The following is a 12,031-nucleotide window of genomic DNA, read 5'->3' as shown; positions in this document are numbered from 1 at the left end:
GGCATTGTGTGTTATGTGGGTTCTGAGTGCAGGTACTTTGGATGCTAGTACTAGTTATGTGAGTGCTGATAGTGGGTGCCATGTGAAGGCGGTGTGCAGGTGTGAGTAGCGAGTGCCATGTCGGGGCTGGGTGCAAGTACTGTGCCATGTGGGTGTGAGTACTGGGTGCCAGCTATAGGGTGAAGGGGTGCAAGTACTGGGTGTCATGTGGCTGGTTGATGCAAGTACTAAGTGCCATATTGAGGCCGGATGTGAGTATTGGGTGCCGGGTGCTTGGTGCAAGTACTGGGTGCTTGCTATAGTGGGGGTTACTGGTTGAGTGTAATGTGGGTGCTGAATATTGGTGGGATTGTTGTGGGTGCAGGGGGTGGGAGATCACTGTGGGTACTGCTATGAATGGCATAGTTGCTGCTAGGGGAGGTAGAGGTTAGTGTGGTTTCTGCGGGAGGTAGAGCTCAGTGTGGGTGCTGGGGGAAGGGTAGGCCACTGTGCGTGCTGGGGGGGAGTAACTGTGGGTGCTGTGGAAGGTAGAGGTCAGTATGAGTGCTGGAGGAAAGGGAGGTCACTGTGGGTCTTGTTGGAGGTAGAGGTCATTGTGGGTGCTGGAGGAAGGGGAGGGCACTATGGGTGCTGCTGTGAATGGCATAGTTGCTGCTAAGGGTGGTAGAGGTCAGTGTGGGTGCTGGGGGAAGGGTAATTCACTGTGGGTGCTGTGGGAGGAAGAGAACAGTATGGGTGCTGGAGGAAGGGGAGGTGACTGTGGGTGCTGGGATAGTCAGTGTAGTTACTGGAGGAGGGAGTGGATGCTCGGTGTTGGAAGAGGCCACTGTGAGCGCTGGCAATGGGAGAGATCACTGTTGGTGCTGCTTTTGGGATGGGAGGTCCCTGTGGGTGCTGCAGGGGGCAGGAGAGTAGCCACTGGGGGAGGGAAAGATCACTGTGGGTGCTGGGGGAGGGAGAGGTCAGTGTGGGTGCTGAGGTAGGCAGGATCACTGCTAGAGCTGGGGAGGGAGAGGTCACTGTGGGTGCTAGGTGGAGGGAGAGGTCACTGTGGGTGCTGGGGGAGGGAGAGGTCACTGTGGGTGCTAGGTAGAGGGAGAGGTCACTGTGGGTGCTAGGTGAAGGAAGAGGTCACTGCGGGTGCTAGATGGAGGGAAAGGTCACTGTGGGTGCTGGGGGAGGGAGAGGTCACTGTGGATGCTAGGTTGAGGGAGAGGTCACTGTGGGTGCTAGGTGATGGGATGGGAGATATCACTGTGGGTACTGGGAAAGGAAGGAGGTCAGTATGGGTCCTAGGTGGAGGGAGAAGTCACTGTGGGTGCTAGGTGGAGGGAGAGGTCACTGTGGGTGCTGGGGGAGAGAGAGGTTACTGGGGGTGCTGGGGGAGAGAGAGGTTACTGGGGGTGCTAGATGGAGGGAAAGGTCACTGTGGGTGCTGAGTAAGGGAGAGGTCAGTATGGGTCCTAGGTGGAGGGAGAAGTCACTTTGGGTGCTGGGTGGATGAAGAGGTCACTGTGGGTGCTAGGGGAGGAAGTGGTCACTGTGGGTACTAGGTGGAGGGAGAGGTCACTATGGGTGCAGGGGGAGGTAGAGGTCAGTATGGGTCCTAGGTGGAGGGAGAGGTCAGTATGCCACACTAGGATTCCTGTCTGGGCCTCTTTACTTCAAAGTGTTCCAGGCGGGGGCGGAGCTTCCCGAGGGTGGGTGGGACTTATAGCAGTTGGGGGCGGAGCTTATTTTGCGCGAGAGGGGCCTTTTTTGAAGATTTTAAAAGGGGGGGGGTGCCTGGGCACCCAGAGCACCCCCCTCTGCACGTGCCTGCCTAGCAGAGGAAGGTTTCAATCCATCGACCTTTGGGTTATGGGCTCAGCACGCTTCCGCTGCGCCACTCTGCTGCTGTACAGCAGATGCTTTGTTGTAGGAAAAAGTGAGTGAAACCGCTTAGCCGTACGGAAAAATGGGTACTCCTTTGCCTACTTCTTTCTGGCCTTTGTCATCATGAAAAGATCATAGAAATATATATGTAGAAATTTGATATATACAGGTTTTGTTTAAAGTGGCATTAAACTTCTTGGAGCAGACTTTTTTCCTCCCTCCACAAGACACACATGCATCCACATAAAATCGTTTAGCAACAACTGTGTGCACAGTCTCTGTGGTGCAATCAGTTAGCGTGTTTGGTTGTTAACCGAAAGGTTGGTGGTTCAAGCCCAGAGAGAGAAATAGATGATTCTACATGGCTATCTGGGGTTCTTTTTGGACAACTGTTGAATGCAAAAGGCAAGGCTGTCCCTGAACCACCAACCTTTCGGTTAACAGATGAATGCGCTAACCGATTGTGCCACAGAGACTGTGCATGCAGTCGCTGTTAAATTATTTTATGGGGATGTACGTGTGTCTTTTGGATGGAGGAAGTAAGTCTGCTCCAAGAAGCTTCAGCATGTAGCGTTGGTGGTATAGTGGTGAGCATAGCTGCCTTCAAAGCAGTTGACCTAGGTTCAATTCCTGGCCAATGTATGTGAGGTTGCTTTTGACATCCTACAAATCCCTAAGCAAGCTCATTTTTCTCTTGGGTATATCACAATGGTACATGCTAGGCTGGTTTGAGCATTTAGTGTTGGTGGTTAAAGTGATGAGCATAGCTGCCTTCAAAGCAGCTGACCTGGGTTCGATTCCCGACCAATGTATGTAAGCTGGCTTTTGACATTCTACAAATCCCAGGAAAACAAGTGAGGAGGAGGAGGAGGAGGAGGAGGAGGAGGAGGAGGAGGAGGAGGAGGAGGAGGAGGAGGGTAAAAAAAAAGCACAAGAACAAGATTAGCTCTGAAAAGAGCTGTTGTGGGGGGCTATTTTAGGAATAACAATCAGCCAGGAGCAAGCTAACAAGCTCAAAAGAGCCTAACTAATCTTTAAAGTAGTAATGATGGTTGTAGCGCTTATACTAAATAAACTTGGCAGCAGTAAGTTAATATAGAGTCCGTCACTATATACAGTGTTGCCAACTCATCCCTTTAATTACTGACACATATGAATTATACAGGTTTTGTGGCTAGGTAGATGCAGTTAAGGCACTGACTATGTGCAAATAGCCCCAGAACCTGTATAACTAAGATGTGTCAGTAATTAAAGGGATGAGTTGGCAACTCTGACTATATACCAAAAAACATATATAATAAAACTCATGCGCCTGTGCATACAAATCAATGCACCATTTATTATACCACATATAAGATTATATTTTGCATATACAGTGTATACAGCCAGTTTCGTTTCCCAGGTCTAGACCCAGACGTCAAAAAATCTCAGGAATAGCTACCTAGACTACTCTGCCGGCTATCTAACACATACATGCATGTATATAAGAACCAGTAAAAAATCCATAAAAAATGGGTAAAAACTTAAAAACGGTGTCTTGTTTCATTCGTTCATATAAGTCTCCATATTCGTTCCACAGCACACTTAAGAGTTAAATATTGATCACAGGTTTCCACAATGTTAATTCAACACATATGCGTGTAAGCTTATAAGCGTGGTTGTTTATAATCTTCCGCTATTGCAATAGCTCACTCACGGTTTGACGTTAGCTTTACGCTTAATGCCTGACCAGTCTCTTCAAAGAGGACTAGTCTAGGTAGCTATTCCTGAGATTTTTTGACGTCTGGGTCTAGACCTGGGAAACGAAACTGGCTGTATACACTGTATATGCAAAATATAATCTTATATGTGGTATAATAAATGGTGCATTGATTTGTATGCACAGGCGCATGAGTTTTATTATATACCTAACTAATCTTTCCCTATGAGAGTCTGCCAGCAGCTTTCCCTTCACTAATTACTACAGGGACACAAACGACTATAATGGCCGGCGCTTCCTGCCTTATATAAGGGGTGGGGGGGGGGGGCTCCAGGAGAGAGTGTAGCCTGATTGCAGGGGCGTAGGGCCTGTGGTCGCAACGGTCGCCTCGGCGACCGGGCCCGGCTCCTGAAGAGGCGGGGGAGGGGCCCGGGGGGCCCATGTCCGTTTGGACTCGGAGATCCCTGCGTGCGTTATTGGGAGGGGGGAGCTGCAGCCGTGGGGAGGGCAGTCCGACCTCTCCCCGGGCCCCCCCCCTCCCCCTCAGATGCAGAGTGCGCAGCGCACGGAAGCGCTGTAGGCAGAACTCACCTGCCTGCGTTCCAAGCGCCGCTGGTCTCCTCCCGCTCTGCATAGATCTTCTGTTACACACTGCTTCCGGCTAAACAGGAAGCAGTGTGTAACAACATCTATACAGAGCGGGAGGAGACCAGCGGCGCAGGGACGGAGGTGAGTTCCGCCTACAGCGCTTCCGTGCGCTGCGCACTCTGCATCTGAGGGGGAGAGGAAGGGAGGGAGAGGGCAGCTAGCGACCTACCTACCTACCTAACCTACCCTGGGGGGCCAGCTACCTACCTAACCTATCCTGGGGGGCAGCTACCTACCTAACCTACCCTGGGGGGCCAGCTACCTACCTAACCTATCCTGGGGGGCCAGCTACCTACCTAACCTATCCTGGGGGGCCAGCTACCTACCTAACCTATCCTGGGGGGCCAGCTACCTACCTAACCTATCCTGGGGGGCCAGCTACCTACCTAACCTATCCTGGGGGGCCAGCTACCTACCTAACCTATCCTGGGGGGCCAGCTACCTACCTAACCTATCCTGGGGGGCAGCTACCTACCTAACCTATCCTGGGGGGCCAGCTACCTACCTAACCTATCCTGGGGGGCCAGCTACCTACCTAACCTATCCTGGGGGGCCAGCTACCTACCTAACCTATCCTGGGGGGCCAGCTACCTACCTAACCTATCCTTGGGGGCCAGCTACCTACCTAACCTATCCTGGGGGGCAGCTACCTACCTAACCTATCCTGGGGGGCCAGCTACCTACCTAACCTATCCTGGGGGGCCAGCTACCTACCTAACCTATCCTGGGGGGCCAGCTACCTACCTAACCTATCCTGGGGGGCCAGCTACCTACCTAACCTATCCTGGGGGGCCAGCTACCTACCTAAGCTATCCTGGGGGGCAGCTACCTACCTAAGCTATCCTGGGGGGGCAGCTACCTAACCTATCCTGGGGGGGGCAGCTACCTAACCTATCCTGGGGGGGCAGCTACCTACTTAACCTATCCTGGGGGGCCAGCTACCTACCTAACCTATCCTGGGGGGGCCAGCTACCTACCTAACCTATCCTGTGGGGCCAGCTACCTACCTAACCTATCCTGGGGGGCAGCTACCTACTCTAACCTATCCGGGGGGGCAGCTACCTACTCTAACCTATCCTGGGGGAAAGCTACCTAATCTATCCTGGGGGGCAGCTACCTAACCTATCCTGGGGGGCACCTACCTCATCTAACCTATACTGGGGGGCAGCTACCTAATCTAACCTATAATGGGGGGCACCTACCTATCTAACCTGGGGGCACTTAATTGTCTAACCTGTATTCGGGGCACCTAGCTAGCCTATACAGGTGGCAACTATACTGGCTACCTATATTGGAGGCACCTACCTAACTAACCTATACTGGGGGCACCTACCTATCTAACCTATGCTGGGGGCAACTATTCTGGCTACCTATATTAGAGGCACCCACCTATCTAACCTGTACTGGCGGCGCCTGCCTATCTAACCTATACTGGGGGCAACTATACTGGCTACCTATGCTGGAGGCACCTACCTGGCTAACCTATACCGGGGGCAACTATACTGGCGTACCTATGCCTGGCTACCTATACTGTAGGGACCTATAGCTGGCTATAGGGATTCGGATATGTGTGTGCGTCGGGTGTTGCCGGGGGAGGGGGGCTGTTGTTGCCGTGGGGGGGGGCCCACATCCAGATTCCGCATCGTGGCCCAGAGGTTTGTAGCTACGCCACTGCCTGATTGGCTACAGTGGGCCAGCTGACTGTGATGTAGAGGGTCAAAGTTGACCCTCATGGTGCACTATGGGGGCGAACCGAACTTCCGGGAAAGTTCGCGTTCGCATGCGATCGCGAACCACCCAAAGTTCACCGGCGAACCGTTGGAGTCAATTCTATAATTTAGTTTGATTATACCTTTAGATCAACTATAAAAATGTTTCCAACATGTTTGATCAGACAATTATAGAAAAAAACGGGATAATCTTTCATTCGATTGTATCGTTTTGCTCGAAAAAATTGGAAAATCAAATGTTTTTATTGTACCGTGAATGAGCACCTTTAGAGTTGGAGCAGAGATTTTAGTAAATGTGTGCTTGGCAGAGTGCCCCCTGAATATGATACCACATCCTCTTCTGCTATATCCAAGGATGTGTAGGGGAGAGAATGGCTCAGGACAGAAGGAATGGGAGGCAACACAGAAACCGGGGAGAACCAGGATTACAATATTCTATTTTGCAGGACCCTTGTGAAATGTTACGCAGACACTATGCACTGTGGAGGAGAGACGGGGTAAAGGGGAGAGAGGATATACTAGGGAGAGAGGGGGAGAAAAACATGGGGGATAGAGAGACACACCTCAGTGACAACAGAATAGCCAAACAGCCAGTGGCGTAGCTAAAAAGCTGTGGGCAGCATTGCAAGTTTTACACTGGGGCCCCCCAAGCACTCTGTACATAACAATTGATACGGCGCACCAAAACCTGCCAAGGACAACCACAGTGTCAGAGGTGCAAGCAGGGAATGTGGAGCAGTTTGTTAATGATTACTATTATTCAAAGCATCTGTAGAAGTGATTATTTTCAGCACAAGACCAATAAAGAGCTAATACTGTGGTTGAGGGTCCCGATGCGGTTGCAACCTCTGCACTCTCTATTGCTATGCCACTGCAAGCAGCTTAGGGTGACCCAAAACAACTAGGAAAGTATAGGGGACTAAAAGAGACCGAAAAGCCCTTCTACGAGAAACCCAACACTCAGTGTAGTTTGCCTTCTTAAACCAGAAGGTATTTAGTGAAAAATAGAGGCAATTAGATTTAAGAGAGCTGTCACATAAGCACCCTGAGATCAGGAAGTATTCCGCTGACGTATCCATAGGGATGGTCGCTGCATTCCCCGGAATTATAAATTCCGTGATTCCGGACGGAATTTGGTGATTCCGGTTCCAAAGCGATGGAACGGAATTGCTATAGCCCTAATTCGGAATTTCCAGGGAACAAAATAAAATTCCGCTGAATTTTACGGAATTTGAATTTTTTTCCCCCCTAACTGAATTCTGCCTAATAAGAAGTATTTCTACTCAATAGACTCCCTTCCTCCCTCGTCTTCCAGGTAATTGTAGGATTTCAAAAGCCAGCTTACATACCTTGGCTGGGAATTGATTCCAGATCTAGTGCTCAGTAGGTAGCTCTCTTCACCACTATACCACCTCCAACACTACATGCTGAAGCCAGCCTGGCATGTAGGTCTGGGTTCAATTCCTGGGCCTGGCCAATGTATATGAGTTGGCTTTTGAAATCCTACAATTCCCTAAGCAAGCTCATTTTTCTCTTGGATATATCACAATGGTACATGCTAGGCTGGCTTCAGCATGTTGCATTGTAGTGTGTTGTGTTGGCAGTATAATGGTTAGGATAGCAGCCTACAGAGCGGTAGGCCGGCTTCAGCATGTAGTGTTGATGGTGGTATAGTGGTGAAGAGAGCTCCCTACCGAGCACTAGACCTGGGTTCAATTCCTGGCCAAGGTATGTAAGCTGGCTTTTGAAATCCTACAATTCCCTGGAAGATGAGACCCTCCTCCCTCCGGAGGGAGAAAAAGGACTAAGGGAACAGTCAATAGGGTCTATGGGCTACCATATAGCATAAGCAAGGTTCCATTTGCGATTATTTTAATTTTTCCGCCGGAATCCGGAATTCCGCGGAATTTCGTAAAAATCTGGTGGAATATTCATAGCGACAGAATTCAGCGTTGGCAGAGTCCGCGAATTCCGGCGGAACGGAATTTGCTCCTTCCGATCATCCCTACTTATTCATTCAGACCTCCCTCAGTACTTCTTTTTCTATCACTACAGAAGTCGGCTGTTTATAAGCAGTGTTATCTGTATCCATATTCAGTGAATACAGATAATTGTGATGGATAGTTTCACTGGAAATGTGTCATCCACACTGGAAAATTGCGCACAGAAATATGAGTTGAAGTAATCCTTTTATTTTGTATCTTTGCTTAAAAGAAAAACAATGTTCATTTCAAATCAGTCACTCTGTTCCACAGGAAAAGGTTGTTTATCTATCAGGGGGCAATAAAGCTCCTCCAAGCAGATTCCCCATTCTAGTTTAAAGATAAGGGGATGCATGGACTAGAAAACCAGACCCGATCATATGTTCATTAACTGACCACATTCCTGCACATAGCCAGACAGAGTGAATGACTTTTAATTCACCTTGGGATAACATAATAATTTTTTTACTAAATGAATCAATGTTCCATAGATGCAAGGCATGTCAAATTTATCAGATATGCCTTAAACCTTAAAGCGTCAGTCTACCACCTTCTATGCTTGCGATATGATTTTATCTGAAAATGAAACATGGTAATACACCTGAGTTTGGATTCTGATTAATCTGCCTAGCGTTCTGGACGAGCTGAGCTCGTCCAGGATAAACTAGCTGGAAACGTTTAGGACGAGCTCAGCTCGTCATGCAGTGCCGTCACTCACCGCTGCTGTTTTGGCGCATCCGCCGGCTCCAGGCGGCTCAGCGGGCTGCCACGGGCTCCCTCCTTCTCCCTCATTGCTCTGCTGCTGCTGGGGGGTCCCTCTGTCACCCTCCCGGGCTCGATTTGGGCGGTTTGCGGTGCATCAGCCGTCTCCAGGCGGCTCAGCAGGCTGCAGCAGGCTCCCTCCTTCTTCTGCTGCTGCTGGGGGGTCCCTCTGTCACCCTCCCGGGCTCGATTTGGTCGGTTTGTGGCACATCCGCCGCCTCCAGGCAGCTCAGTGGGCTGCCGAAGGCTCCCTCCTTCTCCCTCCTCGTTCTGCTGCTGCTGGGGGGTCCCTCTGTCACCCTCCCGGGCTACCCATTAGCTCTCCTCCGGGCATGATCGGCTGGGCAAGCAAGGTGGCGCTGCCCAGCCACTTCCTCTGTGCCCAGTACTTCCTCTGATGCTGATCAGGCGCCCCCCGGTGGCCGTCGCATACATTGCATAGTTGGATTACATCAGTACACAAAGCTGATTGTAATCCAATCATGCCAATGTAATTCAAAGATGTTTAGTAAACACCTGTGCACACTCAATAAAAGGGCAGATCCGTTACACCTCTTCCTCTTTCAGAGTCCCAGTGTCCATAGCTTAGTCTGCTTGTCAGCTCTGCTCTTGCGATTTCTGTGACTGATTTCTGCCTTTCCAGCCTTTTCCAGTCTTTGCTACATACATATTGCAGTTATATTAGTCTTTTTCAAGACGCTGTGGTCCCTGTGTGTTTGCATTTACTGGATTTTTTTTTGTTTTTGTTTCCTGTCGCTTACCTTTGACCCCCGTATCCTGCTTTGGGGTCATGGCTTCGTCTTCCCGGAGACGTTTGTGTGACCAGGAGCTGCTGGATGTCCTGGAGGGAAGCGACAGTGAGGAGGAGCACATTGAGGAGTCTACGGACAGCGAGGTGCCCGGTGACCTGTCTTCGGAGTCGGAGAGCAGTGACGGTGAAACCGAGGAGCCAGTGAGTGTCGCATGCACTTGGTGTGAGCTGGAGAGCCCCACTCAAGCTCCACCACCCAGGTTCCCTTTCACAGGGGCACCTGGGCAGAAGATCGCATGCGACCACACTCCGCTGTCCCACCTGGAGCTGTTTTTTACTGATGAGGTCATCCGGAAGATCATGGAGGAGACCAATCGGTATGCAGCGCAGCAGCAGGAGGGTGCTTCTCTACCCAGGTTCTCTCGGAGCCGGAAGTGGGAACCTGTCACCTGTGATGATATCTGGGTGTTCCTGGGCCTCATCATCCTCCAGGGAGTTGTCAGTAAGCCGCTGCAGAGATCCTCAGTACCCCTTTCTTTGGATCCGTTATGACCGAGCCCCGCTTCACCCTTATCATGAAGTACCTTCACTTTAGCAACAATGATGAGTTTGATGAGGCCACCCACCCCGCTCCCAAGCTGAAAAAAATTTAGCAGATCTATCAGCTGATTGTTGCTAATTTCAAGGCTGTTTACGTTCCGGACAGAGACTTCACCGTGGACGAGAGCCTCATGGCGTACAAGGGGAGACTGAGCTGGGTGCAATTTATTGCATCCAAAAGGGTACGCTTTGGGGTGAAGTCCTTTATGCTGTGTGAGGCCAAGACCGGCTACATATAGAACTCTGTGATAAACACAGGTAAAGGCACAAAGTTTGCACCTCAGTACAGGGAGTTTGGGTGTGCTACCTCCTCTGTACTAACTCATATTGAGCCTTTGCTGGATCAGGGGTACTGCCTTACGACGGACAATTTTTATAGATCCCCGGAACTATTTGGTCACCTGATCCAGCACAAGACAGATGCATATGGTACGGTGAGGGCTAACCGTCGCCATATGCCATCGGCCTTTACTGCCAGGAAGCTGAAGAATGGGGAGGTTGTTGCCTGGCAGAAGGGCAAAAGGATGGCTCTGAGGTGGAGGGACAAGCGGGATATGTGCGTCCTCAGTACTGTGCACAATGCAGAGACTGTCCGCACCACTACCAGGAGTCGACAGGAGGGTGAGAAGCCCAAAGCCATCTTGGATTACAACAAAACAATGGGGAGTGTGAACAGGGCTGATGGAGCAATGTCTTTTTATCCGGCTGTCCGCAAACAGCAGCGGAAATACTACAAAAAAAATTCCGCCACCTGCTGGAACAGTGTTTGTGGAACTCCTATGTACTGTATAAGGAGAACTGTGAAAGGCCTGTACCCTACCATGACTTTATCTGGCAGCTTACGGAAGCCATATGCTTGAAGCATTCCCCACCGGAGTCAGCACTCAGCAGCTAGAACGGGGCCCAGGGCATCATACGTCGTGAACCCGGCACGACTTTCTGGACGACACTTTCCAGAACACTTGCCACCGACCACACTGAAACAAGCCCCTACAAGGAGGGCAAATAAAAGGGCAAAGATGGTTAAAAAATGCGAAAGGAGACCCGTGTCTATTGCCCGGGCTGTGATGTAGCAATTTGGGCAATACCATGCTTCAAAGTGTATCATACAAAGGAGGTGTTTTAGGAGTATCTGTACTGTATTTTTTATTTTTTCCTTAAATATTTATTTCTGCTTATTCCTGCATATTTCTGCATTGATTAAAAATGCTTATTTCTGTTTGTCATTAATAAATGTTATTTTATTTTTGACAAGAATTTGTGTTTGACACTTTTATTATACTCATAATGTACACTAAACTTGCTTGACTCATTTTGGTAAGTTACAGGAAAAAGGTTCTGAAAGTTAATTGTACCACTTTTTGCACTGAAATCCTGGGGAATCAGAGCGCTGAGGTGGTTAAAGCAGAGAATGCCAGGAATACGCCTGTATCATTCTCTGTGGGTTCTGATCAAATGTTGCAGAGATATGACCATTTCAGGTATATCATATTCTTTTCTGACTGTCATGACAAGGGTGGAGAAAGGGTCATGTGGCAGACACAGCCATTTCCTCTTACTATCTCCACCCTCTAGTGGAAAAAGGGTTACAAAAAAACCTGTTGGACACAGGCTGAGGGAGTCTTTCAGCCATCCATTATACCATCACGGATTGGCAGTGTTATCCATGGACTTCGAGCCACAGAACTTTCCATAATTGGACAATTATACAGTGGCTTGCAAAAGTATTCGGCCCCCTTGAAGTTTTCCACATTTTGTCACATTACTGCCACAAACATGAATCAATTTTATTGGAATTCCATGTGAAAGACCAATACAAAGTGGTGTACACGTGAGAAGTGGAACGAAAATCATACATGATTCCAAACATTGTTTACAAATCAATAACTGCAAAGTGGGTTGTACCACCTTTTGCTGCAATTACAGCTGCCAGTCTTTTAGGGTATGTCTCTACCAGCTTTGCACATCTAGAGACTGAAATATT

This window comes from Hyperolius riggenbachi, chromosome 7 (genome assembly GCF_040937935.1).
Source record: "Hyperolius riggenbachi isolate aHypRig1 chromosome 7, aHypRig1.pri, whole genome shotgun sequence".
Classification (NCBI taxonomy): domain Eukaryota; kingdom Metazoa; phylum Chordata; class Amphibia; order Anura; family Hyperoliidae; genus Hyperolius; species Hyperolius riggenbachi.
The sequence above is the reverse complement of the archived record's forward strand: the minus strand, read 5'-3'. Positions refer to the sequence as shown.